Source organism: Ptychodera flava, chromosome 5, assembly GCF_041260155.1.
Source record: "Ptychodera flava strain L36383 chromosome 5, AS_Pfla_20210202, whole genome shotgun sequence".
Lineage (NCBI taxonomy): Eukaryota > Metazoa > Hemichordata > Enteropneusta > Ptychoderidae > Ptychodera > Ptychodera flava.
Genome location: NC_091932.1, coordinates 28439855 through 28463833, shown reverse-complemented (window position 1 = coordinate 28463833; position 23979 = coordinate 28439855). Strand labels below are relative to the sequence as shown.

Genomic DNA, 23979 nt, shown 5'->3' with positions numbered 1-23979 from the left:
ATTACCGTGACCTGGCAGCAGTGGTATACGATACGATCATGTTTCATTGTACTTGCTATACCACACTTTCGAAAGTGTGTTATTGTCCCAACAAGTTGAAACCAGATATGAACTGAAAATGCTCACGTGTTTCATTATATTGCATTTATGTGTAAATTTGAACCTTTGCCACATGTTTGCAACTTCATTGAAAGTATTATGATCAACATAATGAATAATATTAACCACAGATTAATTCTAAATCCAAGTATATATCCCAAATCAGGAAAATTCATTAAACTATGCAAATTAGGAATTGACTGAAAATTTCTCATTAAATATGCACATTAGGAATTGGCTGAAGTAAAAATGTTAAATGACGTTCAATAATGTCGTAGCATAGTATCTCTAATGTACAAAGCAATTCGTCTACTTTGTTCTAGTCAAGACAGATAAATATCCCAAATTAGGAAAGTTCATTAAATTTGCAAATAAGGAATTGGCTAAAGTAAAAATGCTTAATGACTTTCAATGTTGTATAATATTATCTTTAATGTACATAGCAAGTTTCGTCAAATTTGGTCTAGTCAATACAGATAACACAATATCCCTTATTTTGAAAGTTCATTGAATATGCAATTTAGGAATTGGCTGAAGTAAAAAAGTTTAATGACTTTCAATAATGTTGTTTTATAGTATCTTCAATATATGTAGCAAGATTCATCAACTTCAGTCGACTCAATTCAATTCAGATATATATCCCTAATAAGTGAAGCTCTTTAAATATGTAAATTAGGAATTGGCTGAAGTGAAATTGCTTAATGATTTTCAAGAATGTTATATCATATTATCTTCAATGTACACAGCAAGTTTCATCAACTTTGGTCAAGTCAATTCCAAGATCCAAGATATATATGTATATATGTAATTCGGAAAGTTTATTAAATATGCAAATAAGTATTTGGCTGAAGTAAAAATGCTTAATGATTCTCGAAAATGTTATATCATAGTATATTTAATGTACATAACACGTTTCATTAATTTTGGTCAAGTCAATTCAAATAAAAATCCCTAATTTCAAAAGTTAATTTAATATTCAAATTAAGAGTTTGATGAAGTAAAAATGCTAAATGACTTTCGATAATGTTAAATCATAGTATCTTCAATATACATACCAAGTTTTGTCAATTTTGATCAAGTCAAATCAGATATATATAGCTAATAAGGAAATTTCATTAAATATGCAAATTATCCATTATCTTTTATGTCACCCATTAATATCTTTCACAGTTGATATATCTTGGTGTGATTAACATTTGTAGCAAATCTCATCAAATTTATTAAATATGCAAATGAGCCCTGAATTAACTTGACACTGTTCAATGTTTCATAGAACAATTAATATTTAGCACGTTTCATCAAATTTAATGCTGTAATTTTGGAGTAATATCACTAATTACAAAGTTCATTAAATATACAAATGAACCCTAAATATACTCCATACAACTAAATGCTTACACCACAATTAGATATCTGACGGATCAATATCTGCAGCAGATTTAATCACATTTGGTGCAGTTATGTTGGAGTTATATGACTTATTGAAAAACTTCATGAAATTTGCAAATGACCTATATGTAACTTGACACTGCCAAATGCTTCTCAGTACAATTATGATATTTATCAGATCAATATCTGTACCCGATTTCACTGACTTGGGTGCTGTAATTTCAGAGTTACATAACTAATTACAAAGTTCATTAAATATGCAACCCTTAATTAACTTCACACTACTAAATGCTTTACACCACAGTAAGATATTAGTCGGATCTATATCTGCGGCAGATTTCACACATTTTGTGCTGTTATATCGGAGTTATATGACTAATTACAAAACTTCATAAAATATGCAAATTAGCTATTTATTAACTTGACACTGCCCGATACTTCTAAGTAAAATTAGATATATATCAGATCATTGATCACACACGTGAGCTAAAAATGAAAATGTCTTCAATATTTCCTACTTCGGTGCCACCCTTCACTTACGTTATTCTGTCAGACACATTCACCCACGAAAACGTAGGTCCAATGATTTCGCAAACATACGAAAGAACAAACATGAAGACATCTTTTATAGTTGTCCTTTGGTTTTGAATTTAATATAGCCATAGAGTGCATTATATCATTGGAATTAGCAATCAAGTGAAGTTCATAAAAATGAGGTAAATTACCATGTAGTAAATCACCCCATATTTGTCGAAAGCTGCAGTAGGGAAAGCTGAATTGAGAGCGCCGCCACTGTTTGAAGTGTGGCAACGATGCCGGGCCGACATCGTTACAGCGATGAAAACGCCCTGTCTCCTTATCTCGCGCCGCCACTGTTTGGAGTATGCCAACTGAGTTTAGTTTGGTCCGCTGCCCAATTTCTACCACTGACTGCGCTGCTTACGAAACTAGTGTCAGGTATGGGATATTGTAAGCATGGCTATCATTGGTCAATAGTACGAGTGCAGTGATTGCGTTGAATTTATTTTCAACGGAATTGGAGTTACCTTCGAATTTTGATTTCGCATGCCCACGGAATAATTTTACCACCATTGTTTCCCGGACCAAGCATCCTTTGTAGACAATGAATGAAAAATGAAAAATTGAGTCATTGCCGTACTCATGCGAAAATAGGGATAGATAGTGTGTCATTATGGTCACAAGGTCACGTCTGAGAAAAAATAATAGACTATAATCCTCACTTTTCACTAAATACCATCACAGGAGAACACAGTCGGAGACTTAAAAGTGAAGCCGTGCAAATAACTTCAACGTTCGATGTTTTGTCGTCTAATTTCCGAGCTTGCCACTCTTCGGGTGTGCTGATCACATGATCTTGTCAGGTGACAAAGCTCATTAATATGGAGTCAAAATTCTGACTGAAATATTACAGAACACCAGTTCGCGAGATAAGGAGACAGGGCGTTTTCATCGCTGTAACGATGTCGGCCCGGCATCGTTGCCACACTTCAAACAGTGGCGGCGCTCTCACTTCCGTTTCACTTCTGCTCTTGTCAGTCTCTTGCTACATAAGCCAATACCTGACCCTCTTTTGTGAGCAGCGCAGCCAGCGGTAGAAATGGGACAGGGGACCAGACCACAATAAGTTAAGCAGTTCGGCCATCACACAGTACAGGCACGGTGGAAAACTTGGCGCCTTTACAATAGTTTCATTACTTTTACATAACAGACAAGTGAGGAAAATTTCCAGCTATTAATACAGTAAGTATTGATAAAGTCTTTGCAAGAATATCACAAATCATTTTGTGTTTTCCGGGCATAGTTTGCCGTTTTCTTATATATATATATTTATTTCCGGGTTCAAAAGTCAAATCAGGTTGCTTTGAAATACATTTGCAATCTCCTTCTAACGCAAACTATTAATGCTTTTTAAGCAGAAATTATTGCTTTTTTCAAGCCTATAGATATCTCAAGTTAGCTAAAATCATTGCACAATTGTATGAAGGCATTCCAATCCATAAACCAACTATATACATATATGGCGTCGCTAAGATGGGTTCAGCAGAGTGTGATAAAGGCTTTATATCGTAGTTTCCAGTGCCCATACTAAATAGTTTTGTGGTGTATTTGCAGCGAGTTTATTTGGAGAAAGTAAGGGAAATGTATTTGTCTGCGAGATGCACAAGTTGGCTAGATCAATATTACTTTAATATGCAGTTCTGCGAACGGCGAGTTGCTATGCTTTCCTTTTATAAAACGCGCTAACGCTAGCAGATGGCGACCTATTGACCCTTGGACTGTGTGGAGTTACGCGTACTCGAACACTATGTTTACGTATCGATATACCACTGGAACAGCCTGTACAGGCGTAAAAGAGTGCTGCTACTTGTACCATTGCTCCTCGGTGTAAAATTTATACTCAAAGTTACCCGGTCTTTTCAACAGAATTTCTTCGCACATAATATCATGGCAACGGCCGGTGCGGTTACCAACAACCCCAGTGAAGATAGAAATTGGTCTAGATTCAAACGGTTAATCAATGTGAGGCTACCTGAAGGTAAACTATAACTAAAAATCTGTCCACTTTATTGGCATTGAAATTTATTTACATTGAAAAATTTGAATGTCATTTTCACGCTATTTTAAGGCATAACAAAATACACCAAACTATTACAGCTGGTGTGACACTTCAATTACGGGCATACAATGACATTAACAATGTATACTTTTAACCTAAACGATAAACAATATCCTTATTGTTCACAATATAACATACATGTCTAAAGATGCGTGAGACTGTGTCAAAACCAGGGACTAGTCCATAGGTTGGAGGGGTCCACCATGCATCCCCAAAACCTACTACACGGGTATTTTTTGTTCTTTAGGTCTGCTGAACAAGAAAAAAGATGTTAACATTGTATATTTTGGGATGCACTACCTGTCTACGTTCCTCCAGACAGTACACTCAATATTGGATTTTTCTCTGTTGTCCTTGAACCTTTAGTTTTTTATTTCTTTATGACCTTCTTTGTTACAAAATATGCAGTCTGCTTTAAAAATCCACCGCCCTCTCCAAGGGCTAATGACCAAGTTGCGCGTGATGTAACAGCTTCTGTCGATTTTTCGCCACGAGTCGTCAAATGCATGAGGTTCATCGTAAGCCTTCGGAAACAGTCAGGATTGATGCCATGCTCTCCAGTGAAATCTTTTGGTATGAGATCACCAGAGTCTTCAATCCTTTGAGGGACCCTACAGGTTGTGGAAGCCTTTGTGTACGTAATTTGTAAAATGTTTTGTATTGCTACATGGCATCTATATCAGAAATAATGTGAATGTTTCTCAATTGGGAAAGTGTAAGCTGATGACACAAGTCTGCTTTTTCTTACATCTTTGTTGTATACGTTCTGCTCCTTTGTGCCTCAATCGTTTCCTTGCAACTGGATCCACTGTTAGACATATTATGCGTTAGGCTGCATTCTCTAAAACAGTTAAGGGGCTGGAGAAATTCAGGGGTGTCTAAAATTTTAGGGGTAGTAGAGGGAGACTTGAAAATTTTGCTGAATTTTTTTTTGGTTCCCTTTTTTAACGATTCTAAGGTTTGGTTAATTCAATGAAAATGTAATAAAATTTTAAACAAGATCCAGAACCATTTGTCGCATTTTATTACTTTTCCCTTGAAAAAGTCTGAAAATGTATGTACTGCCCCCCCCCCAAAAAAAAAAAAAAAACCAAACAAACAAACAAGTAGGCCTTGTATATGGGGGCAGAAGCTGCAACTGTTGATATTTTTTTCAATATTTCTATGTAATTTATCAAATACAGTTTCTTGCTGTCGTCCTACAGCATGCTAAAACATACAATATTGAGTTTGTCGACAAAAGCCTGCATATATGCATATAAAGTGATAATTGAATTAGACTCGAGACTTAAACTCATGTGTCAATGATACAAATGCAGGGTACATATTCCCAGGCTGTGTTCGCAAGCTGAATACTTGACAGTTCGACATGCTACAGGAAGTAGAACAAGAATGCAGTTGTATAAACTGAACAAATTATTGTCAAAATTATCACAGTTACTATAGGGACTGCCCTGCTACTGCCTACGGACAGTGTCACTGTCACTGCATACCGGCAGTGACAGAGATAGCTCTGTGACGCTCGTGACAGTGAAACATATTTGTACACAAAATCAGGCCAGAAAGCAACACACGGAACTCATGCAGATTTGAACGTTATCAGGGATTTTTGAATTCTGGCGTATGAGAATGATCAAATTTTAAATATTAAAGAAAAGAGATGGGGGTCACCATGGTTGATTTCTAAATTTTCACATTCTCACCGTAAAATAACACAAAATTAAAACTTTGTATAGTAAAGACTCTCATTTAAATGAAAAAATGTGTGACTAAATGGAATAATTTAAATTTTACCAAATTTACCATTATTACACCAAAAATTTCAGAGATAAAAACGTTTATTTGATGGAATATTTCAATCTTCCAGTACTGTCAATTTTGTAAAACTTAGGGGCCATGGATAATTAAAACAAGCGCACGGTAAACGCAACTTCTGTGTTTAGGGGGGTTGGCTGTACTGCGAACACCTAGCGCAAAAATCGCACTAAAAGTTTCACTATCGCAACATCTCGCTACACTTTTTTCTGTATTGCAAAACGTAAATGTTCGGCGTGTACCAGCCAGTACGGCACCGGCGCCACACACCAGCATTCTTTTGACATACATGTGAATCAGTGCACGAGTAAAATAACGTAACAATCATTTTGAATACATTGTTTCATTTCATTCTATTGGATGAGTCATTATTGAGTTGGCGCTGAACAGAGATTGCTTTTAGAAGGGGATATGCGGGGGCGGGGGGTCAGTAGCGTATGCGTGATTTCATAGCGACGTAATCACCGCTTGTTGGATGCAGATACAGAATGAGGCTTGGTTGGATTTTCGCACTTCCAAACTTTCGTTTAGGAGAGGGGGGAGGGGTTGAGGACAAACGCACTTAGTTTCGTTTGCCGTGCGCATGTTTTAATTATCCACGGCCCCTTATAGGTGGCATCTAATGTAGCAAGGAATTCACAATTTGCATACTATCTCATGATCGTCAATTTGTGTGCTCTTTAGCAGATGCCATTGGCCTGGCCAGATCGAGTTGGATCAACTTAAGTCGGCTTGACTGACAAATCAAAAAGTCAACAGATGTGCTTAAAAATGAATCAATTTAAGAAGTTGCCTTAGGTATATGGCTCTACAAACTGCTAATAACAGGTAGTGTTGAACATCTGCGAGCAGAACTGCCCCGTACATGTTTATTTTTTTGCGTTCACCCCTGATAAATATGCGGCAATATGATAATGGGGAGACTTTAAAATTTTTGATCATATAGACGGGTGACTTGAAAATTTTGAGAGTATCGATTGGGGGCTCTGAAAAAAATAAGATTTCGATCGCGATTCCTCCAGACTCCCTCCCCCTTACCGTTATTTGTGAACGCAGCCTCAGTATCCCTAAAACAACATGATGTCCCAAATCTGAAGATTAATCATGGTATGACTTTTCATATGGTGTATTATTTTTACTTCATATTTCCATAACCCTACTGATGTGTTCATTAAATTTGTAATCATGTCTCAGTGTCTGCAAATGCGTCCATCCGGTCAAATTACTTTCATGATCAGCTGATATGCCATCATAAGACAAGGTCACGTTTGTCTTTAATAGGTAGCACGGTGACTGAAAAGCTCCACAGGGTGATCAAAAACTTAACCTACAGACTAAGAGGACACGGATTATAAACCTAGATGACAGGAGGATATAGAACAAATGAGAATTCATCTTGGGCAATCGAATAAAAAAGAAACAAAAAAAGAATTAGCAAGAGAGTAGTATCCGCAACTATAGTAAAAATATGAACATCAAAAACACAAAACGTGAATAACGGTATAGTTTGATAGTGATTCTTTACTGTATCACCAAAGCAAGGAAGGCATAGACATTTTCCAAAGACGCCTTATCAATTATTTTATAGAATAATATTTACAAAGTATATAATTAAAATAGGCAGCCATCAACAGTGTATATTACTTTCAGAGAAAATGACACTGTGGCTACGTGGACGCGTTTTAAAGTCTTCTTTTTGAAGCTGTGCATTTGTTCAATGCAAACCTGTCCAATGAAATGCTCATTCATGATATACCAGTATAGCAAAACTTGCAAATTTACTGACTAGAGACGGTACTGCATGGTAATATACCAAATTTTGACATTTTTGTCCTTCTTTAGCACATTGCATTTGGTTAATAAAATCCATAAATCGGTTTGTTTGTTTTCTTCATTGTAAAGTAGCCATAGTTATCATATTTCTTCCAGTTAAAAATACTGAATTACCAGGAAAAATCGAGTTAAATTCACCCAATTCTATGACGTCATATTTTTTACTTAAACCTATATATTTTAGATAGAGACCAGTATTTAAGCTTTCCAAAACTATGAGATATATGGCATTTCAAAGCCAGTTTACTTCATCTTGTACCTCTTACCCCTATCTTGTGTGCACCCCATACGATACACGCAACTCAGAATTGACTCCAGAGAAGCAGTGTATTGTTAAGTATCTAATGTTAACACTTATTTTCTTGTTGAATGTGTAGGAATAAATGACCTAAATACAAAAGTTGTCAAATTTTGCTTCATAAAAAGTAAATCACAATTGTTACATGGTATTTAGGGTAAAGAATTTGAAAATTGTCAAAATATTCGTTTAAAGTAGTCCTATTCTACGTACACAAATCTATTTTGCTTATAGGGTTGTTTTTCAAAACGAGCAGTGTCTGAGCTTTCCAAAAGTGTAAGTTTTAGGTTATTTCATACTAGTTTACTTAATCTAGGAGAGGATATAGTACCCCCTACCCCTACTCACATTTTGCCATTTTTCGCGGTACATGCAAATCAAAAACCGGCCCAGAGAGGTAGTGCATCCCAAAATATCCAATGTTAACATTTTTACTTGTTCAGCGGATCCTAAAGAACAAAAATATACCCCAGGTAGTAGGTTTATGGGAGCGGGGTGCACGTTAGGCCCCCTCCAGCCAAAGGACTAAATAGTGGCTACAAATATTAACTCTAAGCGTGTTCAGCTGTACTTAATTTTGTCATGCCGGAAAATGCCGAGAGAGTTTGACCGGTTAAGAAGGGCTTGACTACGCAGTTTCTGCGTAGTGAAGCTTCATTACGTATTCATGGTGACCCCTGGCCAGCTGTCAATAACTTTGGGGGCTTTTGTCTTTTGGCCTGCTTTGCATATGCGTCGTTGGACACGACCTGCCAATCACCCAGGTAGTCAATTAAACTATTAATTGACTGTTTGCCGACCCAATTAACACTATCCAGCAGTATCAGTCATATTTTAATCGCGTGGCCCGGATGGGCACAACGTAGGAACGCGTGTATTTCTGTGTGTACGTTTCACTTGTGGTGTTGTTTGTACCATCGTGTGTCCTTGTTTTCACCTACAGCATTACCTTCAAGGTGACAGGCTTACTATTAATGTTCAGTATCATTGCACCGAGTTCGACTGCCCACGGTGAAAACCACCTGTTTGCCTACTAATTACTGACCGTCGCTGCCCGTCCTGAATGTAGCCTATCTATAGCTACAGTAATCACATAAATCATTTATCAGTTTTGATATATACTCCTAAATTGTAAGTTTGATCAAAATCGAGACCACATTCAAGGGCTATGCAGACTGTCCATGTACGCACACATAGTGACAAGAACGCGGCAAACACCTACTCACCAAGCACATCGAATCGGCGAAAAGAAGCATAAAAAGCTAGGCTTATCGCCAAAACAAACGCGCCAAGCGCTAACAAAAACCCATACCAAGCGGCCCTTTTCAGGGCCACCAAATACTCCAAAAAGGGAACTACCAAAAAATACGATAAGATGACATAGAACACACAAACACTTAAAAGAAATAACAAAAATCGTACACATAACAAACAACTGAAACACAACATTAAATACAAAATAAACAATCACAGTAACGTAACAGAAACATGGCCGTGGAAATAAATCAGCTATTTCCAAAGAAAAGCCGACAACAACATGAAATTCAACAACAACCTATCATCGCTCAAACTATGAAACTCCGAAAAATAGTACTAGGCAAAAGCCTTAAAATTCATTCGGACACCAACAAAACCAAACAGAATAAAACCACCTCAGGATTTCAACAAATAAAGTCGTATAATGTGACTACGCTACATCGTGAGACACAAACAATCGCAACAACACCAATTCAAAGAAAAGTCAAATTGGACTTCACGAACAACAAAAAACAAAAACTTGAAAGCTATCTGAAGCTGCTAAACTCGCACTTCTAGAGATACCCTTTCAAACAAGGAAACAAAACATGTCGCGTGCCAAAAGAATCGCGATAAACCAGCTTGCAAACATTGGACAAATTTTGGGAAAATAACCCTTCGACAAGGGTCGGTTTTTCGTTATTGTCAACACAAACGATTACGTACTCGAATGCGAAAGGCAATTACGTAGCACTCAGTATTATACACAACAAGCCAGAACAAACAGTAAACAAAGTAAATGAACTATTAATTAAAATGTACGAGAACAAGCACATCAACCAGGATACTTGTAAGTATCTTGATCCAATAAACATAAAATCCGTACCCCGCAGTGGTACTTATTGCCTAAAAATTCACAAACCTCCGCAAAAATATCTAAAAGATACACCAGTCAAAACAAAATTTACCGAAGTAAAGAAATATAGAACAAACAAACCGAACCACCAAACGGACTCACAACGTGACCAAAATTAATATACTTGCCTCGCTAATCGGAAAGCAAGACCACTAAAATGCATTAAAATAAATTTTCACAAACACAAACTAAGGAAAGAATCTACACTGCGACTGATGAGAAACCACACTCGGGTTTCGAAACGCAAGCGTCAAAGGGCGACTCTATCAACTTTTGTAACAACATAGGTCCGGCTGCGTCTCGCCATAAGCTTCCCCACACAAACAAAACATTACCGTACACACTAATCCAAACTTCTCTACAAATATCCAAAGCGAAACAAACATTTCATTAACACAAACAATCGGATAAGAATGTAGGAACACATTTTCGAAACGAATCAAACACAAACTCGACACAAAAACATTTAGGATAGTTAGGTGGGGAGCCTGTTTCACATTTTTTACATCTCGCTATACTGTCTATGATTCTAAAAATAAAGTCATCTGCCACTTTTTCTGTATACGCGGTTTGGCAAAACTCATCTCTTCAATCGAAAGTCGGGCGATTTCATGGTTCTTTGGGGCACTTAAGTGTACGTCGAGCTTAAGGAATGTAGTTACATTCGCGATGTTTTATTCGAAAATTATTTATTCCTTCAAGGGCAAATGCACATAATTTATGCTGTTGGAAATACTGGCCGCTCATAAACAAGACAATAAACTCAATATATGTGCATCTTTACTTATATTGTCAAAGTACCACCGACATCCACAAAAAACCAAATGGTTCAGTCCAGGTATTTGCAACTCTGCCATCCGACTGGTCAACAGGAAATCAACCATAGGTGTCTTTTGGCACGCGTATACGCCAGTCACCTAGGCGACGGTAATCTGCACCACTTATCACCATCGGGAAGGTACTCCTCCCCATATACCACTGGTGATCCCACCCTCAAGGCACTGCGTCATTCGACCAAGCATTGTTATTGTAATTTCCTGCATAAAATTAACAGCGAGGTCAACCGGTCAAACTCTCTCGGCATTTTCTCTCATGTTTAATGGTGTATTATGAAAAGTTTTATATCAGTACAAATCTTTAAAAGTTTCAATCGCATTTTGTTTTTAAAGTACATTTTGACATCGATTCTATTCTAATAAAGATGTTTTTGTTCAAAAAAAATGTGTTGTGTTAGTGTAGTAGTTCGTAAACGCGTTTATTGTGTCATGCAGGTTTCCAGAGAATTTCCCTTTATCCAAGGGTTTTTAGCTCACGTGTTCACACACGAGAGCTAATGTCGCAGCGATGTCTGTCCGTCTGTCTGTCCGTGCACCCGAAATCACAAAAAACGGCTCATCAGATTACAATTAAATCTGGTACACTGGTAAATAGATTCATTTTGCAAATGGCAAAAACTGATTAGCTTTTGGTTGGTGTGGCTTGCTTACTTTTTGCTCATTTGCAAAGTTAATGATTTTGGGAAAAAAAACGGATATACATTGAGAACGACTGCACATAATTTGACGAGATTTGCTACAAATGTTGATCACACTTACATATTATCAGCCGTGAAAGGTATTAAGGGTTACATGAAGATAATTACTAATTTGACGAAACTTGGTATGTATATTGAAGATACTAGATGATATAACATTATTGAAAGTCATTCAGCATTTTCGCTTCATCCAATTCCTAATTTGCATATGTAATGAACTTTTATAATTAGGGATATATATCTGAGTTTACTTAACCAAAGTTGACGAAACTTGCTATGTACATCAAAGATACTATGATATAACATTATTGAAAGTCATTAAACATTTTTTTCCTTCAGCCATTCCTAATTTGCATATTTAATGAACTTTCCTAATTAAGGATATATATTTGGTTGACTTGACCAAAGTTGACGAAACTTACTATATACATTGACGATGCTTTGATAAAACATTATTCAAAGTCCTTTAGCGTTTATTCAGACAATTCATATTTGCATAGTTAATTAACTTTAGGGATATAAACGATGATTTACTTGATTAAAGTTGGCAAAACATGCTATGTACACTGATGATACCAAGTTAAAACAATATTGAAAGTCATTTCGCATTTTCATGTCAGCTGATTCATAATGCGTATATCTAATGAGCTTTCACAGTTTGGCATATATAGCTACTTTCCTCTACTTGTCTGCAATAATCTGCCACTTCTGGCTGACACGTAAGCTGCCACTTCTGGTGGATCCATCATAATGAATGAATGGAGTGTGGAACGTCATTCATTTAGAATGACAGTGTAGAGAAGACGCAATGCTTAACATGAGGCTATGACGTCTGTTTTGACCCCAACGTAGTCTGTTACGTTGGGGTCATAACAGACGTCATAGCCTCACTTTTATGAAAATTTACTGTATGAGTAAACACTCCAAATTTACCATATTTGGTAAGTTCCCGAACTGTATTAGCTGAGAACATCTTATTACGTTTGTCGATAACAACTGCGAGACCAAATCCTTTATCGTTATTCTCATACAGTTCCAAAGTTTACAAAGTATACGTTTCCCTTCACTATTTCAGGATCGGAGCAGTTCAAAACTTTTAAGGAGCTGTGCAGCCAGTTTATTGATGACCAAGAACTCGCAAACATGCGCAGGCCATCTGATATCATTTGTGAAATGGAGCGAAAGAGAATCGTTGAATATGGCGAGGGCTATCACACGGACATTCTGCAGAAAATTTTGCGTAAAATGGTCAACATGAGCTGGCTAACTCTCTCTACTTAACTGAAGGTAAACGCTCGCAGTTATTTATGTAAAGCACATTGCTCTTTTCACTTCATCTTTTGGCTTTGAATTTTGCGATAGTAAATGTTAATGTTGAGATCAAGTCGAATAACAAGGGTCTCTCACTTAAAATCAGTGTGATGCAAAACGGTTCTGCTAGTCCAGCATAGTATCTCTGTCGGTAACTATTATCTGTTCTTTTTACCTTTGTTTCCCTGAATATATGTAATATCACCTCTTCTGGAGCACAGTAAGTGTATCGTTTCTTCATGTTATATTGAAAACGAAGAACCTAAGGTTTGAAGTTAATTAGTATTCGACCATTTGATCGGGAGAAATCATCGTTTTAGGCCATGCCGGTCCGTAAATCTGTCAGAGTTCGCAATCATTTATCGGAGATGCCTTGACTGATTTGTTCCAAAGTTGATTCTTGGACACCGTATGTCATGCATATGCACGTCCATCTGTTTATCGATGTGATTAAATGTGGCCGCAGGGAGTCAATTGTTCGTAGGTTTTCGTGTCTAGAACCATAAGATAAGATAAGATATCGGACCGATGTTCTCTGTGTTACGACCATCTTTCGATCTATTGTTTATTGTAAACACCTTGCCCTGTAATAAATATTTCAATCATTTATAACAAACCATTGCACCGTCTCTCTCTTTTCTCCTCTACATGAAATAACGTGATCAGCCGGTAAGTATTGCAACAGTATAATCTTATCACATCTACCTACTTACCTACATACCTAAATGAGTCTTTGACCTTTTTCATACATGTCACAAGTTTAGTACTGAACTTTATGTCTATTTCGTGTTAGTAAGTACATCAGTATGTTCTCTCTCTCTCTCTCTCTCTCTCTCTCTCTCTCTCTCTCTCTCTCTCTCTCTCTCTCATTACAGAAAAGAGTTGTAAGTATAACGCTTCCGACAATACACATAAATAGAAAGATAGTAATATCTGTTTGATAAGTGTAGGAAGTCAAGAGACACCAATGTTCTCAAGTAAAATGCATTTTAGGTTGTATTCACAAAAACGATTGGGGGGCTAGAGGAATCGCGATTGAAATCTTATTTTTTGTTCAGATCCCCTCCATATGATCAACATTTTTCAAGTCTGCCCCCAACTATCACAAGCCCGCATAATTGTAAGGGGTGTGCGCGCAGAAAACTAAATATTGATTGTGCAGTTCTGCTCACAGATGTTCAACGCTACGAGTCAAGTTCCTAAGGCAAGCTCTTAAATTGATTCATTTTAAACGCATCAGTGAACGTGTATGGATATGCAAGTCTAAGACCACTTGAGTCCAGTGCTGGTCAGGTCAAGGGCACCTGCTGAAGAGCACACAAAATGACAATCATGAGAGAGTATGCATGCAAAGTGTGAATTCCTGGCTAATTGCCAAATTGTAAAAAAACTGAGCACAGTGACCTACCAAAATGTGTTTCTAAAGTACAAGACATTATGACTTTGATGCTACTTAAAATTAACAAAACTGGAAGTTTAAATACTCCGTTAAATAAACGTTTTGATCTCTTAAATTTGGGTGTAACAATAGCAAATTTGGTTAAAAACTAATTTATCGAATTTAGTGACATATTTTTCATTTAAATTAGTTTTTACTGTTCAGTTTTGTGATGTGAATGTGAAAATTTAGAAAATCAAGCATGGTGACTCCATCGTTTTATAGGCTTTGTTGTCAGTGACACGGAGCTTATCAAATAAGCTTATTTTCCGTCATCGTCCGTCCGTCGTCCGTCAACAATTGCCTTCTCCTTTGAAACTGCAAGTCCGATAGCTTTGAAATTTGATATGCAGTTCAGTGAGGGAGACCTCACTAATTTTATTCAAATCGTGGTGAAATTTGCATATTTGTATTTTTGGGACAATTTTGTCATTTTGGTTGAAAAAATCTTGAAAATCTTCTTCTTTGTGAGATAGCTTTGACATTTGGTCCATAGGTCCCTAGGGATGTCTATTTCAGATTTATTCAAATTGCGCAGAAATATGTAAAGTTGCATTTATAAGGCAATTTTTGTCATTTTGGTCAAAATGTGTGTTTCTAAAAACAACTCGTCTGATAGCTTAAAATTTGGTATACAGATTCCTACAAATGAACTAAATATGATACATTGAAAGCATGATGAAATCTGCAATTTTGTATTTTGGGGCAATTTTCGCCATATTTGGTCCAAAAATTGATTCTCAAAAAAATACTCGTCTGATAGCTTTGTTTGACATTTTCTTAGGGATGATCTCAATGTGATATGTTTAAATTATGATGAAATCTTCAACTGTGTATTTTTGCAGCTTTATTTTTTCTGGCCACTGAAATGATCTATCAAAAACATTCCACCTTCTTCATCAACACATGTATCAAAAATAGTAATTCCGTACATAACAGAGAGGAGGTATATCGGCTGCTAGGTCGCTTGTCTTTATTTTTTATTATTCTCATATGCTAGAATTCAAATATCCATGATAACTTTTCATGTCTCTTGGACTGATCTTGTGTACAAGTATGTTTCACTGTCACGAGCATCATTCGATTTACATGTACATCAGAGTCAGAGCTATCACTGTCACTGCTTAGGTTTGTAGTGACAGTGACACTGCAGTAGTGGGCCAGTATCTGATTGTTAGACGTGTCCGTAGGCAGTAGCTGTATTAACTTTGGTAATTTTGGCATAAATTTTGCTTATTTTATACAACTGCGTTCTTGTTTTACTCCCTATAGCATGTTGAACTGTCAAGTATTCAGCTTGCCAACACAGCTGTGTATGTGTACCATGCATTTGTATCATTGACAAATGACTGTCAAGCTGGACTCTAATTAAATTATCACCTAATACATATTTATATATACAGACTTTGTCGACAAACTGAATATTGAGTTTCAGCATGCTGTAGGGAGGCAGCAAGAAGCTGTATTTGATATATTACAAAGAAATATTGTAAAAGTCATCAACAGTGTTAGATTTTGCCCCATTACTAGGCCCAAGTTTGATATTTTAAACGATAAATCATACATGTTTAGTCCCCCCTCTACTACCCCCAAATTCCTCCACCTCTCCCTCACCGATTTTGTAAACACAGCCTTAACACTTCACAGAATTACGTTGGGTTCACCATTTGTATGTACTTAGAATTGACGATATACTTATTGTGCAAATTGAGAAATATGAATTGGCTGTTTTGTTCTTTGTTTTTTTAGTTTATATTTCCATTTTAAGTACACTTCCTTATTTGTTTTTTTAGTTTTTATTTCCATTTTAAGTACACTTCCTTATTTCATGTAAATTACCAAACTCTCTCTCTCTCTCTCTCTCTCTCTCTCTCTCTTCTCTCTCTCTCTCTCTCTCATATGCGTGTCACAAGATGGTAAGTACCCTACAAAAGTTGTAGAATGACAGGATAGAAATGGCAAGCGAAGGTATTTGACTTGGACTACTAAAGACCGGGGTATAAAATTCAGTCAGTACTTGGCGTGCAATGTCCAATATCTGAACTGACGTACTTGAATGACAGGCACTGGAAGTGATGGTCAATGAAAACGCATTTTCATTGCATTTTGATCATAATGTATCAATCACGGGCAATATGCCTCCTCCGTACAGAAAGCCCATGATCTATTTTAGCACTGCTACAGTATGTCTAGTCTCGACGTGCTGAGAAGGTCGTGGTCGTTGTCATGGCGACTATCAAAATTTTCATACAACTCTGAGAATGAAACAAGTTGTCAATAGATCACCAAACTTTTGAGTATCACTGTTGTCCATTAGGCCATAAAAAAGATCATTTCTGGTCACCGCGTGCGTCATTTTAGAACCTGCGCGTCATGGCATTTTTATGGGGTTACATACTGATCAGTACAGCTATCCTTGATATCCCTGTTTGCATGTCCAAAAATGCTAAACAGAAAACGGAAGTATTATGCAGCCAGTGATAAAAGACAATAACTGTTGCATCAATAGTGCCAAACCAGCATTGTTAGGAAAATAGCTTTTTCTTGTCTGGTTAATGAAAAACAACATCCCTAAAGTAAAATATGCATGGGCCACAAACTTCAGAAAATGGTAGCCCAAGTGGACTACCAGGGAAAAAGTTAATTTCGAGCCTTGTATTTGCTACCAAATACAAGAGCAAACAGTTTGTATCTAACTGACTGTAGTGAAAAAATACGACAAATTCTGTGCTGGATACATGTGTTATTTCAAACGCAGACCTCTACTGCATATCTTAAACACCAGGCCGATGCAAGAGGTGCTGGTGGGAGAATGGCTCAACCACTCACCACTAGTGTTTGCGCGGTTGAAAAAGTAGAAGTTATTCGTCTGCTTCTTCTTCATTAGGATAGCTGTTAATCTGCCTATATTTTCTTTGGCAGACTCATGCGCCGCTTCGTACTCGCGTAGCTTGGACATCATCGCTTCGACGAATTGTTTTGTTTCAGCATGTTTATGTAAACCGTCTCTTTACTTTCTCGCCCATATCAGCTCTGTTCTGGTGGCTTTTTAGATGCGGCCTCCGCTTTTAAATGCTTTCTCAACAATAAAAGCGTTAACGAAACTGCGTTTTTGCCCTACCACTTTTAAGCCGCTCATAGCGTTTGCCAGTCTATCCATGCGTGATAGGAATCAGTTTAAGGGACTGGCCAGTTTCTTCGGCCTGGGGGGCCGGTAGATTCATGGGAGGGGTCACCCTGTTTTTGACTTTGATGGTAGGGGGGGTCACCATATTTTGAAATGCCCAATAGGGGGGGGGGGGGTCAGTGTGTTTATCATTTTCGACATGGCTCATACTTGCGAAAAATGCATTGTGCCAGCCACAAATTTCATCATTCAGTTGCATTTTTCGGCGCGCCTTCGGGCGCATAACTTTAATAATAATAAGATATTTTTCAGAGCCCCGCCCTAGTGCAAACTTTAATATATCAGACATATTATATATATATATATATTATATATATATATATATATATATATATATATATATATATATATAATATATATATAATTACAGTGCTCAATGCAAAAGCAGAGCGTTATAAATAAACAGATTACTTCAAGTACAAAGTAATGAAATATATTACTTAAGTTTCATGCATCTTGCAATCCTCAGATAGAATGAAAGGATTACTAGCTCGACACTCTTACATATATGATCGGACGAACCATTCTATTTGTAGGTAGTGTTAAAATTCGATGAATAATATTGTTTTGGTGGCGACATTTTGAAACCAACTCAGAGCGTTTGTTTAACAGTGTAGATTTGTCAGCATTGATAATGTGCAGCTTTTCTGATATACAAAGATTACATCGCTTGTTCATATTAGAGTAGCTCAATGCTTTATCAATGATTGACCATGAAATGTCAAAGTCCTGTCCCTTATTTCTTAAGTTCCATACATATTTTGATAACTCGGTGTCGTTTTTGTATCTCTCGTTGCGGAACGATTTCTGTGCGATAGTGTAGCGCGTCTTGAAGGTGTTATCAGTGAGGCCGATGTAAACCCTCTCTCCGTTGCCCTCCGTTGATAACATTGGCCTTGTACACCACGCCTTTAACTTGACAGTTACCCTTCAAGGGGCATGCCGACTTAACCCTGCAATTGCAATCAGCTGGTTGGTCCTTACGCTGTTCTCCGGAGATTACCCTCTTATTGTGCGATTGATTATACTTGCCATATTCCTCATACAGCTATAACTCACTTTAATTGTGTTTCTGTTGAAGATCTTGTGAAGTTTAGACCCCTTTGGAAAATATTTATCGACAAGTTGGAGAAATTTCCTGCCGATGTTTGTTTCCACGTTCTTGCTGAACGATAAACATTTTCCAAAGGGGTCTAAACTTCACAAGATCTTCAACAGAAACACAATTAATATATCAGAGATATTATGTCAGATATATCTTGATGTCTGTAATACGGCTAGTTTTCAATCGGGTTCGAACCCACAACATACGGCATCAGTCGCCTAGCGGAGAGGCCACAGACAGAACCGCTCGGCTCCCAAAAAAGAGTGGTTCAATAGCCGGCTAAGTTGTTACAATTTTCTGACTGAGACCGCTCCACACGTTGTAGAGTTTGTGAAGCACTCACGCACGCATGCTCACTATCACACATCGCACATACAATCTTTATCGAAGCGAAGAAACGAATTCATCGCTTTCACTGTTTTGCAAAGTGTATTGATCATTATGAAATCTGCAGTTCATATGAAAAGCATGACAAGTTCCTGATACTTTTCTGTTTCCAGTATGAGAATTCAGTGTTAGAAAGCAACACGCACTAATATTTCACAATCACATTTTTCTTACAACAGTTCCGGACATCTGCTTTATGCATAAAAGGAGTGGAGTACATTCACAGCTCATTCAAAATACTGTATTCAAACTTTAGAATTGACACTATTAATTTCCATCTTACAACTGACATGACAACAATTTCATTAAAACACAGAATGACTGATTGTTTTAACACGATTGGAACTAATTTTAATTGGATGGAGAAGTAATGTCGATTTTATCTACAAATGAACGCTCATCTGCTTTTCTTTTTACATTACACACTTGTTTTCATGGGTAATTAGTACTATTGCAACATTCAGCTATACGGCACCTAACACTTTTGAGAAATATGAAAAATATTACAATCCAATTATCCCAAATTAGTTCCAATCGTGTTATATTATATATATATATATATATATATATATATATATATATATATATATACAATGAATTATTCAATTTATATTCCACATTGTTTTAACCTTTGTCGCGCGCGGGGGTCAGCCTGTTTTCGAAAGCTGGAATAGGGGGGGTCAGCCTGTTTTCGAAAGTTGGAATAGGGGGGTCAGCCACTTTTTGACGTCGGCAAAATAATCCACCACCCCCCACCCCCAGGCCGAAGAAACTGACCACTTCCTAACAGGCAAAGACATATTCAAGTATATATGTGTAGTGCGGTGGTAACTTCGAGAACATCCCAACTCGCAATGGTATGTATGTAGCGATGTAAAACAAACAAAGCGTTCAGTCAAGTGGTGACAAAGCAAGCCCATATATATTCAAAGTCGGTCAGCTTGTTTATACACTGACCAGTGTGACCAGAATGTGCTCAGCCGACAACTCTCTTGTGACTATCTAGGTAATGTTAAAATACGGTCAGTCTTTATTAGTCTCAAGCCTTTAGGCTTGGGGTGTGATGAATAAGCGTATTTGTTTTCAACTGAAGAGGGCGCACAAACCTATCAAAGTGGCCTATTTAGATCACAGTGAATTCTCAGCCTATTGAAAAACTTTCTATAAGGCCTTAACAGCTGTATTTGTTTATGTGTTAGCGAGCGTTCTGTTTTGCCACCCGGGGTAGGCTGGCAAAATCCGGGGGTCACCTTAATTTGAGAAGTGCAAAGAGGGAGTCAGAGAGGGATCACTTTAAGTATACATCCTGTCAAGAAGCAGCGTCAGTGTTCAAAAATATTCTGAAATAAAAAATGATTCTCTGCATGATTTCATTCTCTGAAGTCATGCCGCTGAAACTCTGAATAAAAGTAATTATCTGTCACATGACCATCTTGCCTTGGTAACTCTACACAGGCTTGTCTTCTTGTAAATTGAGCTAGCTGAGGGCAATGAATAATTCCTATCAGCCATTGGTTGAAGGCAATGATAACGTGCAAGCCACATGTTAAACGGATACCTTGTATACACTGAAACGTTCCCCTTGTGCTGTTGCAGCACGACTGTTGATATCTGACTAGTCTTTGGGAAGAGATCTACAAAACTTATCTGAATAAGTGAACATAAATGCTGGAATAGAAATGAAAAGTTTCAACGACTTTTGGGATTTAACGTCAATTAGCAATAAGGAAGAAATACATAAATATAACTTTTTGCATTATAAATCAGAAAATAAATATGAAAAGTGTATATACTATATAGTAAAGTATCCTTCAGGTAGAGTATTCCACTGGGGCATATCCTTGACCAAGCACTTTGCTTCACTTTGCTTCTCCTTACCCCATGAGCGGTGGGTACTTAGGCCTGTGAATAGGCTATTTGGCCATTTCGTGACCTTGCATCCTGGCATTTTTGGTGTACAGGAGGATTCCAAAGAGAGCCTCATGAGAGCGGATGTCGTCAATGTCGAGGGGTATGTGATCCACTGCAATGCGGTTGATAAGGCTAACAATTACGCAGCAAGGCTGATTTCCATTTCAGGGATGTGGGCGGATGCCTACACCTCTTCAGAAGAGTATCCACGAATCTCCCCCCTGAAGGGCTCCAATAAACTCTGTTGGGTGCACCGTTGCCAGTTGTGGTATAACTCTCCGAGACCATTTGTTAGCCTCAACCTGCCCCCTTGGCCCCCTCACCCCGATCAGATGCTTCTCCATTTCTATGTGTATTTCACCACCAGGGAATGTCATCGCCAGAGGTGCTGGCCATGACGTCGCTGCGAGCCAAATGCCAAATATGAAGCAAAATAGTAAGAGTGTTTGTCTTCTTGATGCTCTTGGAGGGCTTTTTAGCTCCACTGTCAGCAAGATGGAGCTTATAAAATACGCTGATTTTTCCGTCATCGTTCATTGTTGTCATCCATCAGTCGTCCATCAACAATTTCTTCTCCTTTGAACCTGCAAGCCCGGTCGCTTTGAAATTTGATATGCAGTTAATTTGGGGTGCACTAAGTTTTATTCAAATCGTGTTGAAATTTGTATATTTGTATTTTTTGGGCATTTTTGCTAATTTGATCAAAAAATCTTCAGCTCTAAAACAGCATGTCAGATTGCTTTGAAATCTGATATGCAGTTTACTTGAAACTCGCATAGTTGTATTCTAGACAATTTTTGTCATTTTTGGTAAAAAAATCTTAAAAATCTACAAAATTGCAAAAACTGCAAAACAATTTGGGATATAGGTCCCTAAGGATGGTCTATTTCGGATTTTTCAAACTGTGGAGAAATATATATGCAAATTTTTATTTTTACGGCAATTTTTGTCATTTTTGGTCAAACGTTTATTTCACTGAAACCACCTGTTTGATAGCTTTGATTTTTGGAATACAGGTTCATAGGGATAATGAAAATTTGATTTATTCAAATTATAATGAAATCTACAATTTGTAATTTATAATTTTACATATTTGTTTCTCAAAAGTACTTGTTTGATAGTTTGATATTTCATCTACATGTTTCTAGGGGTTACCTAAATATGAAGTATTGAAATCATGATGAAATCTGCGATTTGTATCGTTTTACCATTTTTGGTCAAAAAATTTGTTTCTCAAAAAGTACTCATCTGATAGCTTTGATATTAGGTATACAGGTTCATCATTTTATGATGTATTGAATTAATAATGAAATCAGCAATTTTGTATTTTTGCCATTGTGGTTTAAAATGAATTTCTCAAGAACTACTCATCCGATAGCTTTCCATATATTGTATACAGTTTCCTAGGGGTTATTTTAGTATGATATATTGGAATTATCATGAAATCTGTTTATTTTCTTTTGGCAATTTTTGCCAATTATGGTAAAAATTTGTTTCTCAAAATACTACTCGTCTGATAGCTTTATCTGGCATGTTCTTAGGGACGATCTTAATGTGATATTTTAAAATTAAGATGAAATATTAAATTGCGTATATTTTGCAGTTATTTTTCCCGATTTTTATAAGCCTACTGAAATGAGCTATCAAAGATTTCACCTTCTTTATCACAAATAGTTATCCTCTACATAACACACAGCGGAGATGTATCAGCTATTAGTCGCTTGTTAATTATTTGCCCTAAAAGATGCCTCTATCATAATACGACGATGGACAAAGACAGACTTGTCACATGCTTGGAGGACAGACTTGAGGAGTCTGAGAAAAAATACAAGGATGCATGCCAGCCAATACAGCATGCCTGCTCAAGTACAGGAGTGTTGACTGCCAGTCTTCCCCTTTATCTATGCCACCAGCACTCGTGCTGAGAGCTTTTCTAGATCTGTGAGCATACTGATGGCAAAGGGAGAAACTGAAGGTGTGTATGAGATGCTATGGATCTATGCTCTGCAGAGCCAAACAGGCAGAAGAAGAAGGCGTCCAATCCTTGCTAGATGACCTGCACACTTTTTGGGGAGAATCCCATGTCCCACGCGCCTGTACAGAGTTTATCATAAGAAAGATCTGTACAAGCTATAGAGATGGACCCCTTGTGGCATCGACATTGCTGGTGCTGTGGCTCCTGTGATTTTCGGCTTATTTGTACAAAGAACAGCCACACGATAATATCTTTGTAAAGGACAGGGATGTGGACAGGGAGACAGTAATACCTTGTTCAGTATCTGCCGGTACATGAGGTGGCACACAGTACTCAGCGCCTTCATGCCATGGTTGAAGGTCTTCCTGGCAAAGAGAGCGGATACGTTTCTTTCCATGCTCTTTTTCAAACCCTTTGCCTTCTTGATGCTCATCCCCTAACCTCAAGGACTAACTACATCTTGAGGTGCAGGCAAACATATATGGCAACAGGACGCTCGGCACGCTCGTCCTTCATCTTGCCCAGTACATTCTTATTTCTGTGGAGGAAGTGCTATTATGGGTAGTCAGACGTGTTGTAGAAGCCCTGGTGCCTGGCCATGTAATGGTAGACACCCTCTGTCTTGATCTCAAGGAGGAGGGACCTGGTGTCGATGTAGAGCAGCTGACAGTGCTCCCTGCACTTGGCTTTCATCTGGCCATAGAAGAAGTACTTGAGGAGCTTCGAGAGGTCCAGGATGCTCATGCCCACAAAAACACGGAGCAGTTGAGGACAAGCTGGCGTTTGTGGACCTGAACCACCACAAAAATGTCATTGAATATGTACGCCCATACAAAGCAGGCTGACTATCAGGTGCCGAAGCTTGTCCTCCTCATGTGCGCACACAAGTGGCACATCAACCAACCCC

The 23979-nt window shown here is 37.6% G+C and overlaps 1 long non-coding RNA gene across 1 annotated transcript; it reads left to right on the top strand.

The window, feature by feature from the left end:
* The first annotated feature begins 3145 nt into the window (after positions 1–3145).
* LOC139132574 (uncharacterized) lies at positions 3146–13527 on the top strand. Its single transcript, XR_011552359.1, has 3 exons — positions 3146–3249; positions 3934–4045; positions 12834–13527. It is a non-coding gene; the product is annotated as an uncharacterized lncRNA (long non-coding RNA).
* The last annotated feature ends 10452 nt before the right edge of the window (positions 13528–23979 follow it).